This window comes from Solanum dulcamara, chromosome 10 (assembly GCF_947179165.1).
Source record: "Solanum dulcamara chromosome 10, daSolDulc1.2, whole genome shotgun sequence".
In the NCBI taxonomy this organism is placed as follows: domain Eukaryota; kingdom Viridiplantae; phylum Streptophyta; class Magnoliopsida; order Solanales; family Solanaceae; genus Solanum; species Solanum dulcamara.
This window is the reverse complement of record NC_077246.1, coordinates 48,393,989-48,408,377: the sequence shown is the minus strand read 5'-3', so window position 1 is coordinate 48,408,377 and position 14,389 is coordinate 48,393,989.

The window sequence follows — 14,389 nt, the reverse complement described above, 5'->3', positions numbered from 1 at the left end:
TATTGAGGAGGCTGTTGTCCCTCAAAATATTACTTGTGAAGAACTTGCTGAAATTTTCCAGACTTCAGATGGGATTGTTAGACTCCATTTTAAAAATAATGATATTACTAGATTAACTAATTCTTCCTCTAGATTAACTAGATCTGTTTCTTCATATATATCTCCTGCTAATTATTTAGTAGATATACCTTCTAGGGCATCTACTTCTCAGATTAGAGAAACTATTCCTCAGAGATTTAATCATATAATAATTGATAATAAAAATGTTGCTCGAGGAGGAGATTTAAGCGAACCAACAGATTCTGAAATGAATTTTTCAAACGGTTTAGATGGATAGTACACCTATTGATTTTAGTCCGGGTTCACCAGTAAGAAAACAAATATCTGAAGAATTTTTTTGTAAAAAGTGGGAACCTTTTCGACAATGATTTTTTCAATCATTTTCCCAGAAGAAAAGAAATATTTTCAAGAAGATTTTTATGCTGATTTAGCTAAAGAGGATATTTTATTATCATTTGTGCCTTGGTTTATGATTAAATATGTGGGTCAATATTTATCTGTTATTGAACATAAATATAGATTATCTACTGGTGATATTGTCATTTCTTCTTTACCTCCCATGCAATCTTTTGAAATTTATAAAGAAGGAAAAATAATTAATTTTACTGCTTTTGCTAAATTATTTAATGATAAAAATGTTTTAGTGAATTATGAGCATGTGAATCTATTGTTAAAACAGCAAAATTATGCTAATTATTATTTAAGTATTTTGGGTGAACATATCATGTCTTTACATAAGCATCTTGATAATTCTTTAAAGCAAATAAAAATTCTACAGGAAAAAAATGATTTATTTACAAACAAAAAAAAGGGGGAACAGAAGATTGTTCGAAATACTTTACAACCACCTCCTAAAATTCCAGATTTTAAAACAGAGTCTTCTAAAGATATTGAACAGCTTTTAAGAGATAAACTGAAAAGCATTGATTTGTCTCCTCAAATTAAAAATCTGGATTTACAACCTCAACCGATTTTATCTGCAAAAGAAGAAGCTTTTATTAATCAACGGGCTAAATATGATTTTTCTATAAATAGAATTAACACTAAATGGGCTGACAAGTCTATTCAACGCATGTATTATTATAATAGGCCTACTCTTGTTGATGTTTTGAATGAAGAACGGGAACATGTTTTTAATAACAGTTATAATTCTCGTGAGATTTACGAATGGAATATTAATGATTTTAATGACAAACAGATTTTCACTACTGTACATAGAATGTTGATGTATAGTACAACTTCTAAGATTAATAAGAATTCTGACAAAGAAATTGCATATATGATTGTTGCTGGTTTTACTGGTCAGTTAAAAGGTTGGTGGGATAATTTTTTGAATGAGGAACACTGAACCACGATTATGAATACCACTACAGTACAAACTATTGCTGGTCAATTAGCTTATCAAACCACTGATGTTTCTACTTCTGAAGGCTAAAAAAGGGTCAATGCTGTTTATACTTTAGTCACTACTATGGTTGAACATTTCTGTGGTAGATGGACTGATGAAGCTGAAACGATTAGAACTACTTTATAAAATTTATGTTGTAGACAATTGTCTGATTTTAGATGGTATAAGGATGTTTTTCTAAGTCGAGTCATGGAATTACATGATTGCAGTCATGAACATTGAAAATCTAAATTTATTGATGGTTTAACTTCTATTTTTGGTGAACGTTTTAGAAAGACTCTTCGAGGTACTAAAACAAAGATTTCTTATGAAGAACTTACTTATGGTAAGATTATAAGTGTTTGTACCCAAGAAGGTTTAAATGTTTGTAATGATATTAAAATAAATTATCATATTAAGAAAAATAAATTAAATGAAAAACAACATTTGGGTGAATTTTGTGATCAATTTGCTATTGATATGCCAATTACTGCTAGAAAGAAAAAGGTTTATCCTTCTAAAGAAAAATTTTATAAAAAATCTCGCAAAGTTAAGCGTCGTGATTTATCTAAATCTGATTTGAAAGAATTTTCCAAAAAATATAGAAAAATGTATAAGAGGAAAGTTGGTAAAAAAGATTATAAGAAGAATGTTAAATGTCATAAATATGGTAGGTATGGTCATTATGCCAATGAATGTAAAACTCAGAAAAAGATTAAATCATTAGATCTAGATGATAAATTAAAAGAATTTTTGTGTAAAATTCTTTTATATTCTGATGATGAAGGTTCTCTTTCTGCCACTAATAAAACTGGTTCAGATTCTGCTTCTCCTTCTATTGAAAACCAAGTGCGTATTTTACAAAATGAAGATTTATATTCAGATTTCGATCAATCTTTTTCTAATGATGATTGTGTACCCTGTCAAAAAGGATTGCCTTGTGAAAATGATGATAATTTGTATAATCTGTTATCCAATTTTCAGGATTTAATTGTGATTGTTATAGATGATGATAAGATTTTTGATATTTTGAAGACTGTTAAGGATAAAGATTTACGAAATAAGATTTTTGATATCATTTTTGATGAAGGTGTTAGTAGTAGCAAAATAGAGAAAAAGCCTACTGATACTATTAGACAACCTGCATATTATTCTATGGCAGATTTGAAACAAATTTTAAACCAAAGAAATTTCTTTTCAAAGGAAGTAACTACTTCTGATTTACGACAAGAAATTGATATTTTAAAAGAAGAAATTATTCAATTAAAAAATCAGAACAAAAGTTTTGATAGAAGGATTTCAAGTCTAGAAGATTCTAAAACTTTTGATTTACTTTTACAAGCTAATAAACCTGATGAAAATAATAAACAGATTATGTTAGAACCCAATTTGCAAAATAATGATGATAATTTTTTAAAAGTTATTAAGTTTGATACTAATAATGAATTTTTACAAAAACTTAGTACTATTACTTCACAAAAATTTTATATTAATATTACTTTACAAATAGATTATAATTTTTGGAAAGAATTTATTGCTTTATTTGATAGTGGTGCTGATGTTAATTGTGTTTAAGAAGGGATTATTCCTTCTAGATATTTTCATAAGACTACTCACTGTTTAGGATTTGCTAATGGTAGTAAAATGAAATTACGTTACAAATTATCTGAAGCATTTCTTTGTAACAATGGTGTTTGTTTACCTTAGAGTTTTATGATTGTTGAAGATATTTCTTGTCCAATTATTTTAGGTGTGCCTTTTATGAATACTATTTTTCCGTTGAAATATTGGGACAATAGTAAATTAATTGGTACTTACAAGAATAAGGATTTTCAATTAAATTTTGTTACTAGACCATTTACAAAAATTGTTAATCAGATTTTTAATAAATTAGTCTTAAAAAATCAGCAAATCGATTTCATTAAACAAGATTTTTTTTTAATGAAAATAGATGTTTTGAAAAATCCTAAATTACAGGAAAAAAATAGAATTGTTAAAAAACCAGTTTATTTTAAATATATGTGGGGACTATCCTAGTACTTTTTGGAATAGGAAAAAGCATGTTGTTACTTTACCTTATGAAGATTCCTTTGATGAATTAAATATTCCGATAAAGGCTAGACCTTGTCAAATGAATTCTGATTATTTAGAGCTTTGTAAAACTGAAATTGATAATTTGTTAAAAAAAAATTTGATCCGACATTCGAGTTCTGCATGGTCTTGTACTGCTTTCTATGTTAATAAGCATGCTGAACAGAAAAGAGGTGTTCCGAGATTAGTTATTAATTATAAGCCTCTAAACAAAGTTTTAAAATGGATTAGGTATCTCATTCCCAATAAAAAAGATTTATTAGATAGATTACATGAGGCTATTACTTTTTCTAAATTTGATTTAAAATCTGGTTATTGACAAATACAGATTTCTGAGTCTGACAAATATAAGACTGTTTTTAATGTGCCTATGGGTCAGTTTGAATGGAACGTTATGCTCTTTGGATTAAAAAATGCCCCTTCTGAATTTCAGAAAATTATGAATAATATTTTTATTTCAGATACTAATTTTATAATTGTCTACATTGATGATATCCTTGTATTCTCCAAAAATGTTGAATCACATTTTTGTCATCTCGAACTATTTCAAAAAATTGTTATTCAGAATGGTCTGGTTATTTCTAAACCAAAAATATTTATTTTTCAAACAAATGTTAGATTTCTCGGACATAATATTGAAAGAGATAAGATTAGTCCTATAAATAGGAGTATCGAATTTGCTTCTAAATTTCCTAATATTTTAACTGATAAAACCCAGTTACAAAGATTTTTAGGAATTTTAAATTATATTTCTCCTTTTGTTAAAGATTTGGCTACAGATACTACTATTCTGTATGATAGATTAAAAAAGGATCCTAAAGCTTAGAGTGATTTGCATACTATTGCTGTTAAGAATATAAAATTAAAGGTTAAAGAATTGCCTTGCTTGACTCTAGCTAATCCGAATTGGATAAAAACAGTTGAAACAGATGCTTCTGATATTGGTTATGGTGGTATTTTAACTCAGTATTCTTCTATTGACAAAAATGATTTTATTATCCAATTTTATTCTGATAAATGGAATAATAGCCCAAAGAATTATGCTACTGTGGCAAAAGAAATTTTAGTTATTGTTAAATGTGTTTTAAAATTCCAAACTGATTTATATAATCAAAAATTTGTTATAAAAACAGACTGTCAGGCTGCTAAATTTATGTTTAACAAAGACTGTAAGCATAATATTTCAAAACAAATATTTGCCAGGTGGCAAGCCTTATTAGCCCCTTTTGATTTTGAAATACACTACAAAAAGGGAATTGAAAATAGTTTGCCTGATTTTCTTACCAGAAAATATTTGAATTAACTATTTTTATGAACAGGATGCACCCGAACTGGTCTGGGTCCTCAAATCGAGGAAGAGCCCGAGGAGTACAAAATCAGAATAGATTTCAGTCTTTGGGCCAGATTTCAGGCTCTAACAAATTAATTGGAGAAATTTCTACTCTAGGAGCGTCGTCTTCAACAGTCGGCAATGCCGGTATTCGACCCTCCTTTGAAGATTATCAAAATTACACAAATTTTATCAATGCCAACAATGCTGAAACTACTGGGGGCAACAATGTTACCATTCAACCCACCTCAGTTGAGGACCCTACAAATGAAGATTCTTTTGCCTCAATTATTGGCAAAAATGATAAAGAGATTTTCTGCACTAATCCTAAAAAAGAATTGATTTTACATGTGGACCCAAAAGATTTTCAATGGAAGACTAATCCGTGGATCGTGATGAAGCGTTATTTAAGCAATGCATTATTTTCAATGCAAACTTATAAGACAAAATTACATAATGAAATGATTTTAACTACTACAGGGTCTGTGGAGATTACTCACAATAATACGGGTGGGTCCAATAAGTCATATTTTACCTATTCTAAGATTATTATCAAAAAATTAATTTTGCCAGAAAAATTGAGATTAAGTACCCTGAAAGATTTCCAATACACTCATCCTATTGTCAAAACTAGTGTCAATTTTAATTATTGGGATTATGTTGAAGCTTTTACCAAAACTCTGTATTATGAGAATGATGACCACAAACATTCTTGGTTCATCAAAATTTGTCCTCAGATTTTCAAAGCCACCATAATTTCTACCTGATTTGTCAAATGGTGATCTTTTTTCGGACCTTCTAATTCTATTTTACCCACATTCTTTTTAGATCAATATACTTTATGGCTAGAAGCAACCCCAAAAATTTCTGAACTGGAATGAGAAGACAGACTTTTTCCAGGAACATCATTAATGAATTTCTTTATGGAATTTTCTATTCCTTGGATCTTCAAATGGACTGTTGAAATTACTTCCGATTCAGAAAGTATGCCTTGCATTTGTAGATTATTTCATATCAAAATTTGGTCCAAATTAGTACAAAAAGATCAAAGTGGAAAGCTTTATGGGCAAGATCTAATAAATGAGATTGGTGAAGTCATAATTAAATATGATAGATTTGATAGAATCAAGATTCCAGAAGAAGAAAGTCATTTTGCCAAAGTGACTAAAAAATTACAGATTAAAAAAGGGGGATTGTTGTCCCAAGAAGAACTTGTTGCTGCTTACATGGAACAGGTTAAAAGGGATATTCAGCAACAATTTGGAACAGATGATGATTCCATGCCGAAAAATTCCGGAGAAGATAATTTTTTTAATGATGCTCAAAGTTTACACAACACAGCCTCCAATGAAATTCCAGATATAATTAAGAAGGCTGAAGAAGAGATTATGCAGCTCAAAAATAAAAAAAAAAATTAAACAGACTGCACAAAGAGATAAGCAGACAGATTTGATAGCATAAACAGTAGATTTCACTGTACAAACAGTAATTTCACTGTTAAAACATTGAAAAATGAATGGTTACTGTAGATTTTTACTATTTGTAACTGTGTACTTTTTGATTTTTTGCACATTTTACTATGCACTTTTTAGATTATGAATGAATGCATTCTGCATTCATTTCGTTTTAAGTTTTAGCTCCCCCTTCTCTCTACTCTCTCACTACCCTCTACTATCAGCTTGTAATAGTTTATGTAATATTGTGTATCATAAATAAAGTTTAAAGTTTGGCTACAATTCGAGGAGACTAGTGGTGTTACAGGTACCCTCCTTTTGCTTATTTTATTTAAATTTTGTTTAACTTAGACCCATGATGGGCTAAGTATTTAAGTGTTAAATAATAACTTACATAGATTGTTAGAATACCAAATGACAATGACTCTAAAATAAGAGCTTTTCTTTAATGAGTTACGGTTTTAGTCAGGTTAAAGTTAAAACAATTTTATAGTAAACTAAGCTTAAATCATGGCGTTGGTAAGCCCTAAAAGGGGTGTTCCCTACATGGTTAGTGATGAATTTATTGGGTTAAAATCTTGTAATTCCGTTGGTAAGTCCTGTATGGCTGATGATATCGCCTAGGGATATTCTCGGTTGAATTTTAAACGATTGATTCGTGGTTTACATAATATAAATTTGACTTTGTAAAATTATCAGACTAAGTAAAAATTTCCACAAATACAGAGATTATTATTTTGTAATAGTTACTACTTTGAATTTAATATATATGAATTATGTGTGTGTATATTTCTAATTCAGTAATATAGAAGCAGGAGTTGGATTAGTTGGTATCAACATTTATGCTTAAAATTCTTAATTAATTTATAGGTGGCATTTTAATCATTTAAGTTTAGTTCTGAATTATGATTGGTCCAAACAATTTAATTCATGTGCATTGCTTTGCTAATTTTTTACTGTGTGGACCCTTTAGCTCTTTGACAGTTTTAATATTTTTCTTATTTTATTTAATTTTGTTATATATTTTAAAATTATTATAAATAACAATAATTAATAATTTAAAATATTTAAATTATATATAAACAATTTGATTGATTCTCGAAATTCTATTAGTACCACATAAATATATATTTCTAAATTGGGACTTAGGAAGAAATATATAGTATTTGAAATGATGTAAAAAGTACTGTAAATCATAATAATTAACAACTTCAAATTTAAAAGACATATAAAAAATGTAAATAATTTTTGAAATTTTATTAGTGCCGCATAAGTTGAGATAGAGGGAGTAACATATATTATTTGAAAACTACGTGAAAACTACGTGAAAACTACTATAAATTATAATAATTAACAACTTAAAATATTTAAAAGTCATATAAAAAAAATTGATTGAGAGAGAGGGAGTAACATATATTATTAAAAATTATGTAAAAAGTACTATAAATCACAAACAACTTTAAATATCTAAAGAGCATATTAAAAATTTGATTGACTCTTCAAATTCTGCTTATATGTCATATAAGTTGAGACAAAAAAAAATATTGGCCCCGTGCTAGCACAGGCTCCTGTGTCTAGTATATTTATATATTCGGTTTAATTTGAAATTTTATGAAATACTCTTATAACTCTTGTCTTGCAATACTTAAAAACTTTCAAAGAACAAGTTACGTCTCATGGGCAAGAGTTGACACTATTTTATTGTGTCTTGATTTATGCGATGATCTATAACTCTTGCATTAGAGGCAAGAATTTTAAAACAACAAATTATGCCTCATGGAGAAGACTTGAAACTATCACATTGTGTCTTGATTAATCAGTTTATCTATAACTCTTGTATTAGAGACAATTCTTACCCCATAGACTTTCAAAGAACAAGTTACGTCTCATAGGCAATAGTTGACACTATCTTATTGTGTCCTAATTTATTAGATGTTCTATAACTATTGCCTAGAGGCAAGAGTTTGACCAAAAACTTCAAAACAACAAGCTATGCATTATGGGCAAGACTTGACACTACCAATTGTGTCTTGATTTATCAAATACTAATTAACATACTTATTTTTGCAAATAAAGCGCAACATTGTGGGACTCATAAAAGATCAATCAAATTGTATAAAAAGATTTTAGAGAAAATAATTTAAGGAATCGCCACCTAATTTTAGGATAATTAGGAAACTAATCAATTTTTTAAAAATGTATATGAAACCAATAGACTCTAGATAAGGGTTCAACTTATTTCGAATGGAAGGTATTAGCACCCTTCAAAATCCACGATTGTGAGTCCCGACTGAACTCATTTTTTTTTAAATTGAAGAGGAAATAAATAATATAACAAGTATCATAAACATTAAGCATACACAAAAGTAAAGTAAAACAATAATATAAGAAATGACCTAATACTTTCTTAACATCAATAATATAAATAATAATGAATCAAAAATATTTTTCGAACTTCGTTCGAATAGCTTTTTTGGGAGGCAACTCTAGGTACCTGTAAAGACACTTAGTAAAAGTGTTAGTAATGGATAAATATGAATCAAAATAAAAGAAAAAAAATAATAACTCAAAAATAAAATCTATCTTATATAGATAGGAGGCTTGATGGTAATTTTTTCATCGACCAATTCTAACTTGTAATTAATATGAACTTAAACTTAAATTTTCCTCTTTTAAAATGTGGAGGCAGAGATTTTTTTATTGACCAATTTAATATGATATTTTCATAACACAAAATCATATAAATCAAGAAGGATAACTTAAAACAATACACAATAACCAACGAACAGTAATCAAAAGATAACAACAAAACAACAGCTTGCTAGAAAATTCTTCAAAAATGCATGAGATTAACGCAAATAAATCAAGGGCAACCAAATACAAATAAAATAGAATAACCACGAATAATGAAGTAAATAAAAATAATAGCAAAGCACTATAATGTCTTGTCTATTACACAAAGTAAAGAAAAGAAAAGTAATGTGAGAATACAATCCACAAAATTGGAAAAGAACACCCACTTGATGGAATGAAATGATGATCGAAAAAATCAACAAGTGAACCAAAAATAAAAATTAGTAATGACGTAAAACAAAGAGTAACACGAACAGTTACAATCTAGCACAAAAATAGTAAAACAACACCCAAAGATCAATAAGTTGGTTTGGAAAGATAAAATTTATCGGAAAGACCAAGCCAATCGCCGGAAAAATGCAAATCCGGACAGATCTAATCGCGTTGTTCTTTGTTGTTCACTAGAGCTTAGAGGTTTGAGCTCGCTAACTGCGTTCTGGTGGAGAGTTGAGAATCAAAATGGGTTGGCGTTCATCATTGTTGTTGGTTGTCTCGTCTGAGAAGACGAGAAAGAAGAGGGTGGTGTTGAGTGTTGGCTTCTTGGAACTTTACCGGAGCTTTTTCAAAGTTGTTTCGTTTGTGGCCAAATCTCAGAGCGGCAATGGCGCGAGGCGGGGGATTTTCTGCGTTCACAATAGTTGGAGCTTGTAGCTCACTGGTTATAGGGTTTGTGAGCTTGGTTGGCGAGCTTGTGGTTTCACCGGAGTGGCGAAGAGGAGAGTTAACAGTGGTGGTATTAGGAAGGAGAAGAGCTCGGTGATGGAGTTCATCGGAAACAATTGAGAAGATGGTCTTAGGTGGTGGTGGCGGCTGATTTGGAAAAAAATGGGAGGAGAAAAATATTAGGGTTTCACCTAATTTAGAAAATTCACTCCTAATCTAAAAATTTGTCCACCATCCCCTATACTTTATGGCCAAGTAAAGGTTTATATAGGAAATTGAAAATCACTCATTTTACAAGATCATGAGCTCAAAATCATGTTTTCAAAATAATGGACTAATTAAATATATGTGTAATGTATGATATATCTGTGTTTCAATGTATTCTTAGACTATATTAAAAATACTAAAATAAATATAATTAACAACATGTAAAAATGCAATTTAATGAAAAATGATGATTTAACAAAACTAAACAATATTCAAAATATTCAATAGACTGTGACAAAAAAAATAATAATTAAAATTAACTAAAATTCAAAATAAGTTAATACATATCCTAATATTTTGAAAAATAAGAATATATCGATAAATTATTCTAAAATTGCAGAAAATGCACTTTGAACTATTTAAAGAATAAAAAACTTATAAGTATTAACTTTTAAAAAAGTCTAACAAAAATTGAGTGTCAACAGTTGTTCTGTAGCAACTCTTTTGTGAGGATGCCACTTACGAAACAAAATGTAGTTTTTTATTTTTTTTAAAAATCACAAATAGTCAACACCATTGCGGGTCCATAAAATACACAAAACTCGAACCAGTAGTTATTACAAAACTATTATCTTTCTTTGTGCAAAATAACAAGGCAACATATAAATGCAGTACATGCATGACTTGAGTTAAAAGCACACTTCAAAATAACAAAACTAGTCACCCTGTTCAAGTTACAAGCATATAGTTTTGTTTTCATAAGCCACATGTATCATGTACAAGTCCCCCAACATATTTACAAAAACTAGATGCATATGTAGATGTGATCTTCACAAGGGCTACAAAAATTCTACTCCAAATGGCCATCTTCATACCTCGTCCCGCACATTATCTACGATAGAAAACAACTATCGCTAAGCATAAAGCTTAGTGGTGTAAAATTTTTGGGCTTGGAGCAATTAAATTCTTCAACTCCCTGGTTCATCGCAGGTGGCTCAATAAGGTAAAAATAAGCCCAAGTGAACAAGTATATCAAAGTATCGAATACAAACCTTGAAGAGTTTCAAAATCAATATCAATATTCGAAGGCTCAAGTATCAAGAAACTTATAATTCAATTCGAAAGAGTTATCAAATAATCAATTTCGCCCAATAGGTACGTCATGCCTTCACACTAAGCACAATCAATATCAAAACGAACCGAAGCCCCGAAATCAAGAAGGGTCGTCACCCAATATCAAGAAAATTAAGAACCATGTTGAAAGTGGCTTTCCACTCGTACTCGAAAATGGACGAAAATCCCATCATCAAGATAAAATATAAATCCAAAGTTAAGATGGGCAAGATTCGAATCGAGAGGCATGCCAATATCGATGACAAGTCACCGTAACAAGAAGGACAAAGTCTCATCAAGAGTGCAAAATAATCAAGCAATTCGTACAAGCGGGTGGTTTAGAAATTTTTTTACAATACTTGAGATAATATCATACCAAAATACAAAACAAGGAGCAAGGACACAACCCATCAAAATACTTCAAATTTCAGAAAAATAAAATATTTAAGTTCAATTTTATACACGAACCTTGGCGTTTTAGCATATAATAGGTTCTACCACGACTTAGGGAGCTCACTTTCTCTCCGCTATTGACCAACCAAAATCCACTTTATCAAACAATACCTCTTAGCTTGTATAAGCACATATACACCTTAAATATACAATCAAATATCTACTTAAGTTTAAGAGTCTCATCATATCGAAACTAAACATGAAATTAATAAAAATTAGCCCAAACTATTCAAATCGGAATTCTGGACAGCCTACTGTCTTGTATTGTTGCTCAGTTTTGAAGGGGTAAATGGGGGAAATAGGATTTGTGGCCTTAATGAAAGTTATAGAAATGTGTCTTAGGGTCGCATACAATTTTGAATCACCCCTACAACAATTATGTACAAAATGATATGCCCAAAATACCAACAGCTGTCCATATAGGATTTACAAAATAAAATCTGGGCAGCACCTCCCCTATACTTCATCACCCTTTTTCGAGCAGATAAAAGAAAAACTAGATTTTTGAACCTAAATAAAAGTTATATCCCTATGAAATATCTTTCCAAAACATCTTGAATTACTCAAAATGAAGCTTTACACAAGGAGTTATACTAATATTACTAACGCAGTCATATCCAAAAATGGGTTTGTTACCAAGAACAAGAACCTCCTCGCTGCCCCAAATATAAATTTTACGTTATTAAATACCTCCATTTGATCGAAGAATACCTTAGAAAAATAATTGATGGAACGAAATCGGAGGGCTTACCTTTCTTCCTTGTTGCTGTTGTAGGTACTCTCTCTTATTCTCTAAGTTTTTCCTCTCAAATTTCTAAGTGTAAGGCTGAAAAATGACTTCTTAGTCATCTTAACATGTATATATATGCTTCCTTAAAGTGTGACATGTGGCAGCCCCTAGGGGTGATACATGTCCAGCCCCTAGGGTGCCACCTCATCCATGCTCCCAATCTAAAGTTGCCACATGGCAGCGTGGGGTCCACCCCAAGTAGGTGCGTCACCTACTTGTTTTAAGTAGGTGGTATGCCTCTTTTTCCCTCTTCCGTGGGTTCGTAATTCCGTCTTACTTTAGAAACCTATGTAATCCTTGCTACCTAAGCTTGATGTGTACCCAAGTAGCTTTGTTACGTAAGACATCCCAATCAATAGCTTACATAGAACTTCATAGATAACGTGGATCACCTGACAATCCTTTAGAAAAACCATAAAAAGAAAATTGGGGTGTTACATGTTCCTTTCTTTGAATAGGATTGATGAAAGAGGTCATTGACAAAGAAAATTGGTAAATCCAATTTTGGTCGAATTCATGACCTTCAAATAAGGGCGTGGTTTGATTGAAAGTTCCACGTTTTGTTGCGTCTTTGTTGACATAGCCCACACATGTGGTTAAACTAAGATTCCATCCTCTTCGATGTTCTCGAAAAAAAAACTAAGATAAAACTCACTAGTAGAAATAAAATTAAAGAAAAAGGTAGCATCTTTTACGATACTTTCTGTCATCTTCTTAGCATGTTTTTGTGGCTACGTTGTTATCTTGGTGCTTTAAAGTCATTTTTATTTCAAAATTCATGCACGTCGATAACCTTCATCTGATTGTTGAAGTGTGGTGTTAGTCTGTTGAAAGGACAAATAATATCCATTAGCGGGATATGAGTGTGGTGGTAAAATAATTGTCAGTCAATTGATAGGACAAATAAGAATCCATTTCTAAGACATTTGACCAAAGGAATGCATGTCTGTTGGTAGGACACATGAGAATCCGTTGACATGATATTTGGAAAAATGAATGCATGTCCATTGGTAGGACATATGAGAATGATCCATCGATAGAATATAAATGCATGTCAATTGGTAGGACAAATGAAGATGATCCATTGGTAAAATATAAATGCATGTTCATCGGTAGTATAAATAAAGATGATCCATTAGTAGGATATAAATGCATATCCATTGGTAGGACGAATGAAGATGATTCATCAATAGGATATAAATGCATGTCCATCGGCAGGACGAATGAAGATGATCCATTAGTAGAATATAAATGCATGTCCATAGTAAGACGCACAAAGATCCATTGATAGGATACTTGACAAAATAAATATATGTCCATCAATAAGACGAATGAAGATCCATTAATAGGATATGCTGATTCATCAGCAAGGTATGATTGATCCATCAGTAGGATGATGATGCTCCATTGATAGAACGATCATGTTCCATCGGTAGGATGATTAGGATAATAATATTTCATCGATAGGATGATAATGATCCATCGACAGGATGATGATATTCCATCGGTAGGATGATAATGATCCATTGACAGGATGATGATATTCCATTGGTAGGATGTATATTGCTCCATCGTTAGGATAATAACGTTCCATCGGTAGAATGATGCTGACTCATTGGTTGGATATAAATGCATATTCATCGGTAGGACGTATGAAGATCAATTAGTCGGATATAAATGCATGTCTATCAGTGGGACGAATGAGGATCTATCGGTAGGATAATTATGTTCCATTGGTAGGATGTAAGTTGCTCCATCGTTAGGATAATAATGTTCCATCGATATAATGATATTGATTCTTTAGTAGGATATAAACGCATGTCCATCGGTAGGATGAATAAAAATAATCCATCAGTAGGATATAAATGCATGTCCATTGGTAGGATGAATGTAGATCCATTGATAAAATCTATGTTGGTCCATCAGTAGGATGTACACTAATTTATCGGTAGGACATATGTTAATCCATCGACAGGGCATATGTTGAT